Below are 20,206 nucleotides of genomic sequence, written 5' to 3'. Positions count from 1 at the left end.
TGACCATGTATACTGACAAATGTGATTTTCATGTATATGTGTAACCCTTTTGGACCAGCCATATGAAAATAAGAATTTTACATCAGCAGCCTGGGTGAAATGTTTCAGAGTAATAACAATTTGTGTATGTCACAAAGTGTATATTTTTTTTAAACCCATCCTCTACCAGTACAGACACTGTTATACCTGTACTAGTGACCTTTTGGATTATACAAAGATTTCTGACTGCTATCCTGCAAGGCATTTCTCCTATACATATCTTATTTAGTGGTTTATAGCAGTAGTATATATTTCTATACCCAAAGTGTAAGTAAAATTTTAGTAAATAAATATTGTTATCAAGTTAACAATATGTACAAGGAAGGTAAAACTAAATATAAAACAGAACTACTGTATAAGGATAGGAGAAAATGAGCTGAGTAAAGAATAGAGCTACACAAAAGTGTGAACATAAATTATGCAAATACAAAAGAATATGATGTTGTAGACAAATACAGGCAGTCCCCGGTTATCGGCGATCTAGTTTTATGGGGCTTGTCTAATTCCATAAAATTGGCAATTTATGGCACCATGCCGAGTTCTAGTTATCGACTGCAATAAGGGTGCTTATGGCGCCGATAAAATGCCATTAGGGCACCATAAATCACCAAGTTTCTGTTAATAGCAGTTTTCGCTTATTGCCACACCCCCAGGAACAGAACCCCGCCAATAACTGGGGACTGCCTGTATTCTACAAATATATGAGAACCTTAGGGTACACATTTATTGCCTACAATGAACAAGCTTGCCTTCACTACCACATGTATTCACACCAGAGGGGGAATTTTGAGATTAAAAGTTAAATGGGACAGTCTTAAGTACAAAGATAAAAGGGTGCACATATTCATTTGCTCTCATCATGGTGCCTAGTTTTGGGGTCACAGACTGCTTTTTCAGTCAACTGAAAAGAAAACTACCATATGCACTGAGTGCTTGTCTGCCCGGATTCATACTGAACACTGAAGCTACCACAATCTATTATACAAATTTATACAAATGGGTATCTAAAAAAAATTTTTTTTATAATAAGGGATTAAATAAGCCAACAAATCAAAACAATTTAAAAAATATCTTAACTGAAATCTTTATGGGTATGTGTGTTTAGGGACTTAGCAGGATTTTTTCTAGGTGGGACAGCAGGGTTGCTGTTACCATGCTTACAATCAATCTCTCTCTCTCTCTCTCTCTCTCTCTCTCTCTCTCTCTCTCTCTCTCTCTCTCTCTCTCTCTCTCTCTCTCTCTCTCTCTCTCTCTCTCTCTCTCTCTCTCTCTCTCTCTCCATACTTTATACAATACGTATTACTGATATTGTACTGTACTATAATTTGAAGCCTATTAAAGATATTTTACAATAATCAAATAAAGTAAAACATGCCGTACAGAATGAAAATAGATATCTAAAGGTCATTGTTCTGTGGTTGTCATGTATTGATGGTGATAGTGTAAGTACTAAAGGTAGTGGTGAAGGGCGCCAAGCAACTTTTATGCATTCCACATTTTCTGTAGTGTTTACCCCCAAAATTTGAGAGCTATCTTATGCAATTCATTTGTTACTCATATTAACAAAGGGTAATTTGTATATAATTTGTATAAATTAAAAATTTTTCTCTGTTCACTTGCTATGGCAGTGTTCTACAGCTGTAACTGTATTGCAACTGTATGATAATGCCAAGTGTTACTGTATAAGATTGTAATTGTTGACTTTCTTTTTTGTATCTGAGATTATTTTTAATAAAAACAAAAGTAACATCTATAAACAGAGCTTTCCTATACTGCATAATTTGTTACCCTTATTATCATTTATAATTTTGGAGTGAACTTGCTATTGTACCCAATTACTTTGGAGCTCAGAGTGAACACAATGACAGTCTCCTTCAATAGAAAGCAGTACAATAATAACTTTCTTTTTCCTACAAAGTCAACTGTGTAAATACTGGAAGTATCTGTAAGCATTTTTATCATTGCCTTATCTATGGTAAATTTTAATGGTCTACTTATTTGTTTGTGCTGTAAATGATTCGTAAAAGTAAACACAATGAATTATGTATAATCAAATGAATTAACAGATTTAAATAGTGCAAATGTAAGATCAATTTATCAGGTAAATAAAGGCCAAAATATGAATTACACCTCAAAATGGTATGAGTACGTAGATATGTACTGTGTGACATAATAGCCTACTGCGCATATAAGTCATTGTTTCTTTGGAATAACTTCTTTAAGAATAGGCAGATCAATATGAGACTTTGGCAGAGCCTTATTCACAACCTTTCATAATTTTTGTTAGCATAGTGCAGTACCAAAAGTGTAAACAGTCAAGTCAAGTTTGTTCTTGAAAATGAGGAGAAATTCCAACTTCGATAATAGCAATTCACACAAAATTCCTTGTGATGCAACAATTTCCTTACATTGCCAATCAGTTTTCTTTTATCCATGCCAGTCAGTTTTCTTTCTTAGCATATAGCTTTGTATATTATTTGACAGAGGGTAATGGTTCTCTGTTTTATAAAACAATTTATTTGTAATTAAGTCTTCAAATCTTAGCCACATTACTTCCTGCCTTTGCTTTTAATCCTACCCTGGTCTCTTCTCACTTAGCTGTTCAACCTTTAACTTTAATGTGTTCCACTTTCAATTCTCACCCACAACTAAATCAAGTAGAGGATTCTACGACTCTAGCAGCAAAGTACTTCTGTGGTCATGTTACATGACCAAATAATAATAATAATATAGTAAGGAACGTGAAGTGTGGATGTTGACCGAGTGAAAAGTTTAAACTGTTATGGAATGATTGCCTAATATAGTATGTGCAGTAAAGATACTGACAGAGAAATGTAGCGGTAAAAGGGCAGCATGAGCAAAAGGATAAAGTATTCCGAGATGTCTGGTCATGTGGAAAATTTGGAAAACAGTGGGTTGATAAACAGTACTATATAATTCAAAAGTGTTAGGGGAAAGGAAAGGGAGAGAAAGACCACTGTTGATGATGAATCTGTGAAGATCTATATAGTGGCTGATTTGACAGAGGTTGTACTGTCGAGGAGGGTCAACAGTGATTGAGCATTAATTCTGAAAATGGCAGTGACTGAAGTGTTTTTTTTCTCTCTTTCTCTCTGTCCAGTTAGGATACATTGCTGAATGTTAAAGAGAAAGTAATTCCATCCAGCTGAAAAGGGAATACAGGCAGTCCCCGGGTTACGACGTTCCGAGGTTAAGGCGCTTCTCAATTATATTCATCAGACATTATTTCCAGGGTTACGACGCCTACAACGCTCATCTGGCAGATGAAATATAACACCAAAAATGCAAAATAATCAACAGTTGAAGGTTTTTTTTTTTATGAAAAATGCAATAAAAATGCAGTTTACATAGTTTTCAATGCACCCAAAGCATTAAAAGTAAGGTTTTCTTAGGATTTTTCACGATGTCCCGGCTCACGACGATTTTCGGCTTACGACACGTCTCAAGAACGGAACCCTAGTTGTAACCCGGGGACTGCCTGTATTTCAATATACACTTAACTGTTTACATTCTTTTTATGGTACTGTACCTAAATTTTAAAATAATTTTGATGAAATTAAAAATCAATATTTACTACTTGGGATTCGTAGTCCATCATATAGCGGTTTTAATTTTTTTTGCTACCTGCACACATGAAAAATTAGGAAGGGATCTGTAAGGTGAAAACAACTAAGCTGATGCTCACTTCAACCTCCAGAGTTGTGGATTATTCAGTGTCTGATGATAACTTTTCAACTTCTGTTCAATCGAAATGCTCTCTCTCTGTTCAATCGAAATGCTCTCTCTCTCTCTCTCTCTCTCTCTCTCTCTCTCTCTCTCTCTCTCTCTCTCTCTCTCTCTCTCTCAAGGTCACAGTTGAATAATAAGATTTCCCAAAAATAATAATATTTCAGTAAAAAGTTTGTGAATCTTAAATTGACAGCAAAACATTCATAAAGATTCAATAGATATGGTTGGTTAAACTTGCAATGGATGGTAAGGACTGTACTGATGTAACAAAGTCGGAAATATCTTTACCAACTTACAGAGTGTAATATGTCTTTAAAAAAAGTCCACTTAAAGAATATAAAATATTTATTACAGCAATCTAAAGTAAACTGCCTGAGGCTGCCCTCTTTGCTGAAAAATGATAATTTTCCCGCAAGCTAATGGTCTGGTTAGAACCAATGCTTGTCGATAAGCAATTTTAAATATACAGTAGTATACTGTATCATTATATGAACTTATGAATTCTTCACAATAAGCTAAATTACTTAAGCTCATTTTATAACGAATAACACATCAATGAATCATTCAGGGTTGCTAAACATACCGAGATCCTCGTTACCGAGATGTTTAACTTTACTGAAAGGTAACTTGAAAGAATTAAAGTATAAATGTTGTCAGTGTCATGGGAATTAATGCACAGTTAACCTATTGAACGAAAAGTCCGTCTTTCTGAACAGTAGAGTTGTATGCCTAGTGTGCCTCTAGAGTAATTTGTGAAAAACCAGCTCGGTTGTTGGAAATCTGACTTTCCAATAGCTGAAAAAGAAATTTAGCAATGAGTGCAAAATAATAGTCAACTTGACCAAGCACAACTTTAGTGGAGATGGCTGGTGTCTTGACTAAGACAACTCTTGATGAAAGGAAATATCTGGGTGGGAAATTTAGAGCATCCAGGCATATAATTAGATTACCCGTAATTTGGTGCAATATGATATGGAAATTAGACCTCGGTAGGAACTCTAATGTTGGGTCAGTAAGTAGGCCACATACCACTCTTGCTGGTCTTTAGAGCAGACCATTCCTAGGCCTATACAGATCTCAAAAGACCAATGAGAGAAGGAATCAACATTTAAACTATTTCAGGGGAGCTTCCTTCACTCTTCCTGGCTGTGAGGCTAAGGAAAGACAAGCATTTTCAGAATGCATGTAAAAGGCTTACAATGTATGAAAACAACCCTAAATGCTAATTGTTAAAGTAATGTGCACCGATTCTTTTTGTCTGACAAAATGCATACTAAATGTGCTAAATTTGATTTTGTTGTAATGGTCTCTAGATGTGGTCTTTCGTCATCTACGGATAGTAAAGGTACAGGTTTCTTGGGCTGCTGAAATTGTCTATTGCTTCTTTACATGGACCATGAGATTACACAATTCTATATTGTTTTGTAAAGCTGCCATACCTTGACTGACGCATTAATCAAGAAAACAAGACATGTTCATTACCATATGGTACGGAATTCTCCTGATATCACTTGTAGCGTACTTTCGAACTTTACCCTCGTACCTAACTCTTGAAATCTTGACATTTTACGCTAGAATGGGCAAAACCTTCTCGATGAAGGTTCACTGTCGTCATAAATTATATCCTTAAAGCAATACAGATCGTACTAGACAAGGTTAAGAGATTTAAAAAAAAAGTGCATTTGTAATGTTTGGAATGGCAAGTTATTCAATGTTTAATTCATAATTTAATAGTATTTCAATTGCTCCTAAATGGTGTAACGGTGGGGCTTGAACACCAATCACCACTACTCTGCTCAGCTCAGGGCTTTGTGAATAAAAAGTATTATGAAACAGATACGATTAACATACGATGTGAATCAACTGCCTCTAGAACTACAAAACATTTAGAGAAATGTGAGAAAACTACAATGTTACCCGACGATGAGAAAACATGCAGAATGAATATAAGAAATGGAGTAAGCACGATTTCGTTTGAGGAGCAAATATGAATTTCTATTCCTGACATAACAGCTAATTGGTTCTACTGATGCTTTTACTTGTTCAAGCAAGACTAGCTACACGTGTGGAGTGATTTCGCAACCAGTAGATGGGAGAAACCACAATCACGGCAGTGGCACATACTTAGATCCTAGACCATTGGAGAAACAAGAAACGTAGTTGGACAAGTTCACTTCGTGTGTAATACGCGTAGTGGGCATGTGGGCACGAATCCCTTAGGCCGCAATTCCGCTTGTGTGAGCCCAGTATTCATCATGTTGTATAGAATAAACGAAGTGCGAACTGACGTGGAGAGAGAGAGAGAGAGAGAGAAGAGAGGAGAGAGAGAGAGAGAGAGAGAGAGAGAGAGAGAGCATATTCATTGAACAGAAGTTGAAAAGTTATCATCAGACACTGAACTAATTCATCACCGGTTCGGAGGATGAAGTGCGCACCGGCTATTTATTTTCACCTTACGAATTCCTTCCTAATTTTTCACATTTCCAGGTAGCGAACAATATTAAAACAGTTAAGTTATGCATAGGCGTTACGGACTGGTGTATTACAGAAGTGTCCAAATCATATTGCACAAAATTCATATCGTACAGGAGAGAAAGTCCACATCAACACACATCAGAAGAGAACCTGTGTCCCGTTCGTGAACATTGCAATGCAACGCAAAGACGTACCGAACAGGACGAATTGTAACACGGAAGACCAACCGTTTCTACAATTCACGTCATGAAAACTTTTCGACCAACATATTACATGGGTTACAAATATCATGGTATATGAACAAAATACAGTCATTTTTTTTTTTATCCACGTTACTCTCAATGTTAAAAGATGGATTTTTTTTTTTTTTTTTTTTTTTTTTTATGAACGCATATACAATTTGCTCCATCTTTCCCCGTATTTAGGCCTCTCCAAACGAAATGGCACATTTTTTTACTTTAAAATAGTTATATATGTACTCTTCTGTATACAGTATACTCACTTCATTTTTTTAAAGTTTTACTTAATGCAGTTTTGCTTTTGCTGAAACACGTTCAAAAGCACTACTGTAACTTACCTAAATCTTTGATGAAATGGAAACCGCTAACATTTTAAAAGGTGGAGTAGTATACTGTATACATTATTACAAATGCTGTACCAAACCCTCTTACGTAGTCACAATAAAACACAACTAATAAATAAATTCACCGAGTACAAAGTAGGACATTTGTTGGAAAAGAAAATTTATTCGGTAATAAGAATAAAATATATATGTATATAATTTACATATATAAAAAAATGTATGAAAGAAAAAAAATCAATGTTCTAAATGACGAGATGGAAATAATAAGGCAAATGCACCAAGTGAAACGTTGAAATTGCTTAGAAGCAATTGATAATTATATAATGTTCACGTGCGAAGTATATAAAAAAAATCAGTTAAGAAGGATTTGGATTTTGGAGTAATGACTCGACTGAAGGCTGAATGAGGAAGATATTACCGTAGTTGAAATAACTTTGTGAAAGCAGATGAGCTGAAAGGTCGTATTAAAGCAAGTGAAGATGAAACTTGTGAGAGTTAAATGTGGGAGGTAGCATGGAGGAAAGTATGTACTTGGAGAGCAAGTATCGACCTTATTACTAGGGAAGGAAAACCATGAAAATAAATTAATGAGTGGTGGCGCGGGCATAACATGTCCAATTAAAATTCACTGCATTATATGCACGTTTATACACGGAATAAGATTTTGTCGATCTGAGAAACAACACGAAATGATATTATTTGGGAAACTAAGGATGTTCCTTTGAGTACACGACAAAATGATGGGATGGAGATTGCTTGGACATGTACTTCATATTCACATGTCCCCCCCGGGCTTAAAATAGTACGTGGCAGTATCAGCTGGATTTCTGTGGGCACCTGAAGGGTTGGACAGCCTAGGCTAACCTGGATGATGAGGACAATGAGAGGCTGGACAAGATTTGTAAGCAAAGAAGTTTATAAGGTTTAGAATGTGTGTACAGAGTAGCACATTTTTATCATAGGAATAAACAGAAATCCAAATTAATAATTTAAATTTCTTACAAACGTAGGGAATTTGAGTAAAACGCGTTACGTATATAAACGTAAGATATCGTTAACGACCATAAATCTCACATATTATTAACATTATGCCTATTAAAACATCCCAACCACAACCTGAATAATATGTACTACCAAGATCACGCTGAAAAGTCTTCATTATAGTTTTGTCCACTGCTTGGGCCCAATTTACAGTTTTCTCCGGATGAATTATTACAATATCACTATTTAGACAGTCTCTGACTGCATGTTTAAGTTAGACGATTCTTGCAGGAAAATCATGGTCTCAATAATCATCGTACTACATTCACGATATTTCGGCTCCGTTTCCCACTCTATTCTTCCCTTCCGAATTATAACAACGCTTTCACCGCCTTTCGTTCCAATTCTCTCCACATAAACAACTAACACCAAGTCCTTAGTGCGGTGCAAACTTTATTTTACTACACATAGCCGAGTAAAGTAATACAGTGCAGGTATACTGACGATCAGTTACCTACCGTTAAAAAAAATCAAAGACAGAGACAAGGAATATGTTAATAAAGGCGCAGCACTTAGGATATCTGTTTTTGTTTTGAACGCAATGGCAACACGAACAGTTCTAAGAACTTGTTCATCATTTTGTTTGGTACAGCAAGGAAGAACCTCTGTAGATGACCATGACAGGCAAGTTAACCTTTTATAGTAATCAAGACGCCTATGGTGATGTTATTCCTATATAAAAGTTTCATTCGTGCGACGAGGTGTCGGAATCTGACTTTTACTATATGTAGGTATTTATCTCACTTACCTTGAGTGAACGTTTTGACTTTCATTGCAGCTTTGTAATTTTAATCGTTTTGTGTAACGCCATGGCTACTAAATATGTTACGTTTTGTGTTTTACGCCATGCCTACTATTAAAACGTTTTGTGTTTTACGCCATGGATACTGTTAAAACGTTTTGTGTTTTGCGCCATGCCTACTGTTAAAACGTTTTGTGTTTTACGCCATGCCTACTGTTAAAACGTTTTGTGTTTTACGCCATGCCTACTGTTAAAACGTTTTGTGTTTTACGCCATGGCTACTGAGTTTGTTAAAAAAAAATTGTGATTTACAAGACGCTATATAAGTTTGTTAAAACAATTTATGTTTTGCGTCACACATACTAAAGATGTTACCACGTTTTGCGATCTATACCACACGCTCGCTAAATATACTAAAACGTTTCGAGTTGCGCCATGCCTATTCAGTTTGTTAAAACGTTCTGCGAATGTTACACCATGGTTGCCGGGTAATGCGAGCACATGAGGTTCGTAACCTTTAGATTATTTTATTGGTCAGGAACATTATTCTGGTATTTATATTAGAATACACGTTCACAGAATCCTTTTACTTAAGAAGCTCAAACGTTTAGTTGTTAAATAAATACGTTGTTGTAATATTACTACCAGGAGAATATAAACATTAATCGAAAAGAAAAACGTAGGGAATATAAACATTAATGGAAAATATTACAAAAGCACATGTGTTCACAACAAAATAGGCCAAATGTTCACGAAAAAGACAGGCCAGAAGGAAAATTATTCATTAATTGAACAAACTTCTTACGAAGGCGAAATCTGTTGCCCACATAAGGCATCAGGTACAAATTCTCTATTTCCTAATTGTTCAAAATTCCACATTATTTTTTCCCGTTAAACCTCTGCGACAGTATTCAATTTAACGAGAAAAGAATGATCTTTCTTAGTACCTTACGACCACTTTCTTGGAAAAAAATAAAAACAAACACTGTTTCCTTACTCTTGTATTGACTGGTTTTCTGTGCCACAAAACGTTCTGCACGAGATCAGAAACCTGACAAAAACAGGATATTTCAAGCCAAAATCTCCAGGCGCTAAACCAACTTCAACTTACTAGAACTTATAATGATATATATATATATATAATATATCTATATATATAGATATATATATATATATATATATATATATATATATATATATATATAAACGTTGGCGATAACAATTCATCGTTACGTTGTCCAGTTAGCTATAGGATGTGGAACGTTTTCCTTGTGAAAAACGTCCCGCAATGACGAGTATAGGGCAGGAATCGATTACCCATTGAAAACTGATAAAATATTCACAGAAAAGGACATGGTGTAACGTATGAAGAATCAAAATGAGTAAAAAGTTAGGAACTCTTCCCTATTTGATTTTATTGACTTGAGGCAGTCTCTCCCAAAGCTTGAAGCGCTATGGACGGCAAGAAGCAGCCAAAGCAAATCTGAATTGATGTATATTTCTTTCATAAGGAGAACGAATAGTAATCATGGTTATTAACCTTTTTATTACCACACTCCCCTCTTTAGAGATGGTCCTTCTCTCAACCCCCTTGCATTTATGAGTAAAATTCCCTACCGGATTGAGAGAGAGAGAGAGAGAGAATGGGTTTCGAGGAATAGGGAGGGAGGTCAATAATTACATAACATGGTAAGCCCAACGAGTCTAACTAGAGTAATAGACTATAGGAAACTAACGTTACCAGGAGATAAGAACCACTGATTTAAACTTAGGCGCGGAAATGAAAAGTACCACTAAAACGTTATCCCGGCGACAATACGTTCTCTACGTCATCCTTAACGAGGTGGTTAACGGTTAACGGGGCCGCATGTGAAAGATTTCCCAAGGGAAAGATAACATATAAGGCATCACAGGATCTCAATCTTCAATATGTGTGTATATATATATATATATATATATATATATATATATATATATATATATATATATATATATATATATATATATATATATATATATATATATATATATATATATATATATATATATATTTGTGTGTACGCAAATATACATACCATTTTGTTTTTACATAAACACCCTAATATGTAATATATGTATATATAATATATATATATCTATATATATATAGATATATATATATATATATATAATATAGGTTTACTTGAGGACAAATTTCTTTCCATTTATTGAATGTCTGAGGTATTCTGAGTAATCTTCATTACAGTTTACTTCCAGATATTGTTTCAAACCATAGAACTATAGAGTTCTTTCTGTTGTGACGTGAGGCTGTATTTTCTAACATAATAACTTACACCGATCAACTCGTAGGTTACTGGCAGACTGCCATTAAAAGAAAATTGAAAAAATCTGAAACTCTTAAATTCTCAGACGAAGTATGATCAAATGTTCTGTTGTACCTCAATACCCATTTCCTAAATTCCTACGTCTTGACTGGAGAAAGCATAAGTGGTACCAAGGTAGAGACTTTGCTTTGAGTAGCACCAAGGTAAACACTTTACCTTGGGTAGTACCAAGGAAAAGGCTTTACCCTGAGTACCACCAAGGTAAAGTCTTTACCCTGAGTAGTACCAAGGTAAAGAGATGTTTTTTTTTGAGTAGTACAGAGATGCTTAAATGTACAGATAAATATACACGATGGTACAATCAAATTTTTTCATACCTGCCAACATGTGTTGCATTACTGGTGCAGTTTCTTGTGAAATCAACTGTCTTTACAAAAATGCAATCAACCATGAATACAACAACGCTCGCATTTTTAGGATTGTTGTGAAAAGCTGTTTCATATTTAATTATAGATAATTTTACAGTAAAGGCTAGATGAAAAACACGGATTACTTGTTATTTAAAGATAGGAAACGTAAAACTTTAGCGAATAAATATAGGGCATATAGCCCTCACATTTCCGATTGCACAATATTATCAAATACCAAGAGAAAGTGGAAAGCGAAAGCCGTTAGAAAACGTTCAAAAAATGAGGTCAGTGTCACGTGATGTAATATTACGAATCGTAATCGGGTTCGGTTCTCAAAATGCCACTCATATGACAAGAAAGGTTCCAGAGATAAATTAGGCCAAATGAGGGAACTGAAAGCACGAACAGAGGAAATTCCAGCCACAAAAGAAATACATAACGGATAAAAAAAAACATAAATAAAGAAAGATTAAGATAATCATGATGACTCGTGACACAGGAGCCAATCACAGTCACTTTAGTTCTGCAGTATCGCACTGTAACGCCCGGGGCCCTCACCTTCAATTTTTGGTGTACCTCCGTTCTTTAACTTCGCAAAAGTCCTTCTTACGTCCTAAACAGTCGCTTCCTCAAGCACTCCTTAACACTTGCTTACCCTTTCCACTCATGGATCATTCAAGTCTACCTTTCCCCATGTCTCCTACGTTCAATAAATCTTCAAAATACTCACTCCATCAACATAACACTGGATGTACTTCAGACAACTTCTTTCCATTTGCAACTCTTATTTCGATATCCATTTGTTTATCTACTTTTCTTACTTGTGGCATAAATTTCTTGTTCATCTCCTCTCCTTTATATCTTTCTTGCTCACCTCTTCCCCTTTAGTTCTATTCTTGCCTTCTTTTGATCTCTCTTCTTCTTCTGAATTACCTTTTCTTTTTATCTCTCTTCTTCTGAATTGCATTTTCTTGTGATCTTTCTTCTTCTTTTGAATTACCTTATCTATTTTCCACTATATTCTGCATGATCTGTCATGATCTGTTGTCTTCATACAATTGCACCTCAATTCATATTTTTCCTGTATTCAACTATTCACTGTCTTGTCCACCATCTAATGGCTTATATTGGAGTCACGGCAAAAACCTGGAGAGACTTGGCATATACAGATGATGCTGTCTCCTTCTGTAAAACAGCACATGATTTACAAAGTCTGCCCTTTAGAATGCATTATATACCTAGAGAGATGGGACTCGCAATGAATCCAAGAAAACAGAAGTAATGACTTGAGTTTGAATTGAGGGAAAGGCTAAAAAGGCAACTCAAAAAATGGGCAGGCTGAATAAAATATGGAAACCCAACAGACTGAAATTGCATAAAAAATAAAATTATACACAAGCCCTTGAGGTTTGGCGAAGAATGCTTTTATCATCAAACAGTAGACCACAGCTAAGATTGCACATCATTAATCAAAGTGATTAGATTAATAAGAATCTGATAAGAAATCGTAGCTTCTGTAATGTATGTATTCTTGGATACGACAAACGTTTCACTTATCAGTCATTATCAGTGGCACAATATCTTTTCTCAGAAAAGATACTGTATCTGAATTCTATCAATGACCAAAATTACACTGAAGTGATAAAGTATCCATATCGCTTCTGATCGGCGCATTAGTCTGTACTTTGTAATTAATATTACCAGATGGCAGCATGTTCATAAACATATTTTAAAGCTCAGGATTTTCTTTGCTGGCTGAACACGAGTCCAGAATACAGGAATCACTTTTAGTTATCATATTGAAATTTCCCGTTAAAAATCAAAACTTTGCTCCCCATACATTTCAGTATTTACCACCTTCTTTGCATAATAAATGACTTGTATGAATAATATCTCCTCCTACGTACCATAATAACACAATTGATCTATCAGATTCCAGTGTTATTAATCATTCAGAGGCGGGGAATAAACAAAGGCCGCTTCTCCAATACACGATATGATCTTACGATGAATCACGTCTTCAATTCTTTGAATTCCGACGCTGCTGTCACCAAATACACTACTAGCTGATCCGTTCTCAATATCAAAGATCTGCCAGAAGCCTTACCACCTCGAATGCTGAACCCGTGTACATGGAATTCAGAAGCAAGACTTCATCAAATAATGAATTGAATTCAAATGCATGACCTAGTGATAATATGAATAAAGGAAGGGGGTAAATCTTTAAGGGGCAATCACCATGTCCAAAGGGAACTTATGCATTTTTAAGAATTTGTGCGGCTTGAACAATCTATACATCTGATTTGATTTGCGTTTTTGCGGACAATCCTATGTCGTCTGCAAAACAAACTCATCGAAGCTATATAGTTGATGTAGTGACGAGTGAGAAACAGTCTGAATCCACTACCCACTTATCCCATTGAAAAATCGGCATCATTCAAAGGCCCAGGTAACCTGCGAATTTTTTAGTTACTTTAAATCACCAAACTAAATTAATCTTATTCTTGAATATTTTTCTGTTTGTTCAAGGAATTTTCATTGTACTGCACGGATTTCTGTCCTGCATTCACAAGCCGCACACTGTTAAACATATTATATATTTATTCAGACCTTTCACTGCAATTCCCTATACTGGCTTTTTTTTTTTAATCAACTTATCATTCAACTGTATCTGGTATCCACAGAATGCAATAAGCACACTCTTATGCACGTACACACACACACACACACACGCACACAGCAACGAAATCATATAATATATGGAGTTCTTGTTAATGTCTATTGTACTATTATGGATGTGGGTTTTTCTTTCCCAGTTGGACTAATTTTTCTTCTTTTGAGAGAAACCTAATAATTTAGGGAGAAGTAACTTTATGGCTCTCTCTCTTCTTCTCTCTCTCGAAGAAGAAGAAGAAGAAGAAGAAGAAGAGATAGAGAGAATATGGCTCACAATAGCGAAAGACACCGAAAATGGTCTAAATATCTTGACTAAAAAAGAAAAAAAAAAGCATTTGTGTGGGTGTGTGTATAGATGGTTGTATGTGAAGATATCAGCTGTAAATGTGAGAGTAGCTGTAGTGCTTGTAATTATAGTATCTGTGTCTCTCATCTCTCTCTCTCTCTCTCTCTCTCTCTCTCTCTCTCTATATATATATATATATATATATATATATATATATATATATATATATATATATATATGTGTGTGTGTGTGTGTGTGTGTATACGTGTGTGTGTGTTTTATTCTCAAAATGCTACAATAATAATATTACACCTAATATAGAAAGTTTTTCTCACGACTGTTGACCAGTGGCCAAGCACTCTCTTCAGATTGACTTACGTTTCATCTCCCGGCCGGATTGCATCTCCCTTCACCACAGCAGACACTTTCGGTATCGAACATCCGTTGGTTTTATATTACTGAACTATGGGATTGAAGCATTATCGTTTCCATTTATGCAATAATACATAACATTAACTTTTCCATTGGTAAAGTGGTAAAAAACAAATAAATAAAAGGCTACACAACACAACTGGGAAACTGAGGTCATACGCGTTTGCTTCTTGTAAACGTTCTGCAATATTCCCGCACCCGATACTTAAAGCTCGGCAGCAAGGTACGCCCAGCGCATATCGTCACACCACCACCCCGATCCAACGTCGACTCTTCGTATACTCTCTATATCGTCTCGGCTACTGATCGTCTCGCCTCCACATTTACTGGTCAGGGTTTGATTATTTATACATACATAATATATATCTAAAGTATATATATATATATATATATATTTATATATATACATACTATAGATAATAATAAAATATATACATACATATTTTATATACATACAATACATATTATATATAATATATATATATAATATACATATATACAATACTACATACATACATACATATATATACAATATATATTATATATACATATATATAATAAATATATACATATAACATAAATAAAAACATACATAAAATACATTATTATTATATATATATACTATATATATATATATATTTATATTTATATTTATAAACTATTTTGTCTCATCAGTTCCTCAGTGCATATATTTTTTCCAGAAAATTAAGCACACATATACAATTTATTCTCAAGAAAGTTCGTTAGTGCAATTATTTTAGAAAAATAACAGGTTTTTTCCACCTATGAGATCCGAAGTGCGTGTTTTTTTTTTCCCTAAACGATTTCGTCAGTGCATATTTTTCTTTATTGTTTTCTCTCGAAAATGAAGAATACATTTTCCCCGCAAGAGTCCGTCAGTGCAGGATGCAGTGTTAACAGTGGCACCCAGACAGAATGAATGTGTAATCTTCCGAAGAACATGCAGAATACAGTGCAAGGAAGGCGAACTTGTGAAGGAAATGTGCTCTGAAGAAGGTGTAATACTACAAAAAAATTCCAAATCGTGCACTAATGATTGAACCCCTAAGAACAACAAACGTTCAAGATTGGGCGACAAACCTTAAAATACTGATTGTTATCGCGTAATACTATGTAATGAATCTGCTTGTAGAAAGTGTTTGTGAAGACTTCTTTTTAAAAATATACAATACCAACTGTAAAGTGCAACGACTTTGCTTTTTAAAAATATACAATACCAACTGTAAAGTGCAACGACTTTGCTTTAATATCAGATTGGTTAAGCCCGTGCCTGGAAGTCTGATGAAATCGTCAACCGCGAATTAACAGAGAGCTCTTCATTCATACATGTTAGTCATTTTCTGACCTGTCCTCCTCACTGCGCAAAAGACTACGCGAAAGACAAGTAGTGGATTTGTTTAAATCAATACCTCAGTCGACGGTTCAAGTATGAGGCCAGCCTCATTAGGTCGCCCTGTTTTCTATGGAAATTTTGCGAGGTCAACATTATTAGAACATTTTTTGTAAGATAAACACCTCCCATTTTTTTTTTCATTTAAAATGATGAGTGCTAATACGAGCAGAGGCATACAAGTGCGATACGATATTAGATGCGTGTTAAAGATTTGGTGTGGACACGATTTTAAAATTATTTAATCGAGACGAAGCTCTTTCAACACATGAATCCAATAAAACTGAACTTTAACATCTTTAAACTGTAACTCCTCCAGCAGACTGGAATGCTATCTTGATGAGGTGCTAAGGTTATGTGGCGATTTGGTTACAACAGCGAAATATTTTCCTTATTACAACTGGTCAAACCTAATTATATTTGGACGCATTCCATTCTTTCGAGACACTTGGAGCCTCCACTGCAAACAGACCTTAAACGGGACAAATGCATTTTTATAAGTCCCAAGAATGCCTTTTAATACGATGCCACTTTTGACCTGAAATAAATAAATAAATAAAATGAGGAGTGCTGGGAAATACAGCGGGTAATACAAGCAAGATCCATTTTAAGCAAGGTCAAACTAATGCTAGTAGGATACCAAGTTCGATGTTGGGTAATAAATAAAAATTTGTTAAACACATCTGCTAAACAGGACATAACAATTTGAATATAGAAGGATGTTGTAACATTCGTACATGAGGTTAAAAAAGTCTTTTACAGTTTTCAAAAAAAATAAAAAATTCTAAAAAATATACAAAAATAATTATATACCAACAGCATCCGTATTAATTTTGACTCAATGTATAATGGGGATACTCTTAACATATGATGGTCTCTCTCTCTCTCTCTCTCTCTCTCGTCTCTCATCCTTCTCTCTCTCCTCTTTTCTCTCTCTCTCTCCGCCACACATATCCATATAATAAGAAAACTAATGAAAATCACATATCTTGACTATCTGTATTATTGAAAGGCATTTAAGTCAGCATGGGCTTCGTCGCCTGGGCAGTCTGTAACAGGAGACTGCGTAATTTGTGTTACCTACAGGGCAACAATGAAAATGCCACAGACCGACTTGATTCACTCCGTCTAGCAGGTAATATTTATTGTCTTTTTTCTCCCACAGACACCGGTCGACCGCCCCCTCCCTCCCTCCGTGAACCTACAATGGGAATTATTTTCATACCATCATACACGAGTGCCATAAAGTCTATGGTGAGGTTGCCCGATACTGGATGGAATACCTCGCTTCCTTCTAGTGTGCTCGATCTCTCACGATCTTCAAGATTAGCCGCAGTTGTACAAGTAACCCCCATCCCCTTTATAACCAGGAACACCGTTGGTGGAGCTGCTAGCGCCACAACAAATACGGCCGCCGTCTCCAAGTTATCTGAACCCAACACTTACGCCCGAGAGAGAGGAGAACATCCAAAACGTGCTAGGGAGGTTTCTGATCCATCACCGAATGGTAACGCTTCAACGGAGAGCAAAGGAGCCTTTCCTGAGAGGTCAGACGCAAAAGCAGATGGAAGACTTCATGCCGATAACCAGCCATCTTTGAGTATCACTTCACAGTCAGAAATATTAAAACGGTTCAAGTCCTACCAAACAGTACCAAGAGAAGAAAGTTCATCCAAAAGATTTAAATGCGACCCCTCTACGAACACCCAAGTCTCAAGTTCTGTTTACATGGTTACTGTCGGCAATTCTACTTCAGGGGCCATGGTCCTACAAAACGCCCCTCAGTCACTAGCCTTGCAAGTGAATGGCAATGGTTCTCGACAGACTGAACCAACACTAACAAGGCTGCAACGAGAGGCCCAAGAACTGAGGGCTGTTAATAACCAACTAAAACAACGTTTGATCAACTATCAAAACCTCTTCAAGGACAAACAGAAGCTTCGAGCAGTGGTTAATATTATTTATAAAACTCAACCCCAAGCTTAGATTTACAAACTAGATTACTGATAATGAGTAACGGATTTTATAAGTCTCTCTCACTAACAGGTTTGTGATTCATGACTAATTTGGCTGCAATATGGGAATATAAAATATATTTCCTTCTCAGTAAAAAAACAAAAAAATAAAAATATATATGGCCTGAACGCCTGTAAATAATTGTAGGATTTATTAATGATTTTTTTAAAACTAAATGAAACTTATAGCAATTCTTATTTAGACCCTTCCCTTAAGATATCTGAGCTTGTTTTAATGTAAACATTATTATTTTAAAGTAAATATATATATATATATATATATATATATATATATATATATATATATATATATATATATATATATATATATATACATACACATACATACATACATACATACATACATATATACATACATATATATATATATATATATATATATATATATATATCTTATAATGTAAGTTTGGAATGCAATTATAATTGTGGTAATATGATTAATTCACATCAGAACTTGTGTATCATGGTATGAAATGTTTGTTTCTGTGTTCAGATTCCCAAATTTAAAGATAACATGCCTTAAGTGATCCATTTTTCATTTTGAAGTACGTAAGACACACAGAGAGTGAAAGCTCATAAGCCTTTTAAGAGAGTCGTATTCCCACTTTGAGAATGTCTTAGCTAGGTGATTTCTCTATCGGCGCAAACAAGCGTAAGACCCCCCAAGCCGCAATGTTATCCAACCCCTTGAAAATTGAGGTAAGCGTAATTTTTTTTAACATCGCGGTCGAGCCTGTGAAGGAACAAGGGAGCCTTATTCATAGCCATTCCTATAGAGATGACGTAATATGTTTTGGTCTTGATCTAGATACTAATCGCCCATAAGCTTATGGGGTGAGAGAACCTTATTCATTCGCTTTGAGGAGAGCGGCGTGCGTTATAGTCTCTCTCGCTCTCTCTAAAAATCTCTCTCTCTCGCTCGCTTGCGAGGCGGTTTCAGTAACTTAACGTAACGAGCTGGTCACTCATTTTTATATAATTCTCAGTAATATATGTGTTGTTTGTGGAATCTGAACATAGTTTTGTATCTATTGGTTTTTGTGAAGGCGCCACGAAAATAGTGAAAAAGTGTAAAATTGTAACAGGCCTTTTGATTGAAGCGCAGCTGTGTATAAGGTATTTTTACAAATGTTTTGAAGTGCACTTCGGGGTTTTATCATTTCTAAACATTTATCTTTTGCTTTGTTCTTTTGACATATTCCATTTTTATATGTTTAGTGTGTGTACTGTCAATGCTTTAATTGTTTTCATATTATGCATTATGTTTTTCTGCATTGTCTTTATTTTGTTTAATTAGTTTGAATAATATTCTATTGTGTAAATTTTGAATCTTACACTTGTGAATTAACTTGCATTTAATTAAATGTAATTTCAAATTTAATTATTGCTTTATGATTTAATTTAATTAATTTTCTTGATAAACTTTGATTTAATTTTGCTTAATAATTAATTCAAGAATTAATTAAACTTTTGTTTTCAAATAATAACAATTTCCCTGAGATTGTGAATTTCACTTATAAAATTTTCTTTGAATTTAGTAGATATAAAATTTTGTATGTAAAAATTTATATGAGTATTTTATTTTAACCATCAGTATACATTTTATTTTGTTTAGGTAGAAATATAGAGTAATAATAGTGACGTTTCCCACAAATAAAACAGAATCAGGGAAATACTTAAATTTGAATTTGCACGAGTGATGCCCTTTAATTAAGATTACCTCACACATATTTTAATGAACTTAGACTGATTGTTTTCTTGACTGTTCAGTTAGAAAAAGGGATCACTCTTACCTTTAGAGTATTCAGTCGTTTAGTATTTGTGATGAAGGGTCAGGTGTCTGTCTGTAGTGAGGTAAGTAACAACTAGGTACTTGAATGAACTGTGCCCTGAGTACAATGGGTGTCCCAGACCCAGGAATAAAAGGGTCTCTTGTATTAGCAGGTACAAATGGTTTGTATTAGCAGGTACAAATGGTAAGTGTAGTAACCAGATACTTGG

The 20,206-nt window shown here is 35.0% G+C and overlaps 1 long non-coding RNA gene and 1 pseudogene across 1 annotated transcript; one reads left to right on the top strand and one right to left on the bottom strand.

Annotated features, from left to right (window-relative positions):
* LOC135222353 (uncharacterized) overlaps positions 1 to 8,661 on the bottom strand; it is an 81,757-nt pseudogene extending 73,096 nt beyond the window's left edge.
* Positions 8,662 to 14,715: 6,054 nt separating this feature from the next.
* On the top strand, positions 14,716 to 18,298 carry LOC135221691 (uncharacterized). The gene is made up of 2 exons (XR_010316071.1): positions 14,716 to 15,087; positions 17,335 to 18,298. It is a non-coding gene; the product is annotated as an uncharacterized LOC135221691 (long non-coding RNA).
* Positions 18,299 to 20,206: the final 1,908 nt, after the last annotated feature.

The sequence above is a fragment of the Macrobrachium nipponense genome, chromosome 3, assembly GCF_015104395.2.
Source record: "Macrobrachium nipponense isolate FS-2020 chromosome 3, ASM1510439v2, whole genome shotgun sequence".
Classification (NCBI taxonomy): Eukaryota; Metazoa; Arthropoda; class Malacostraca; order Decapoda; family Palaemonidae; genus Macrobrachium; species Macrobrachium nipponense.
The sequence above is the reverse complement of the archived record's forward strand: the minus strand, read 5'-3'. Positions and strand labels throughout refer to the sequence as shown.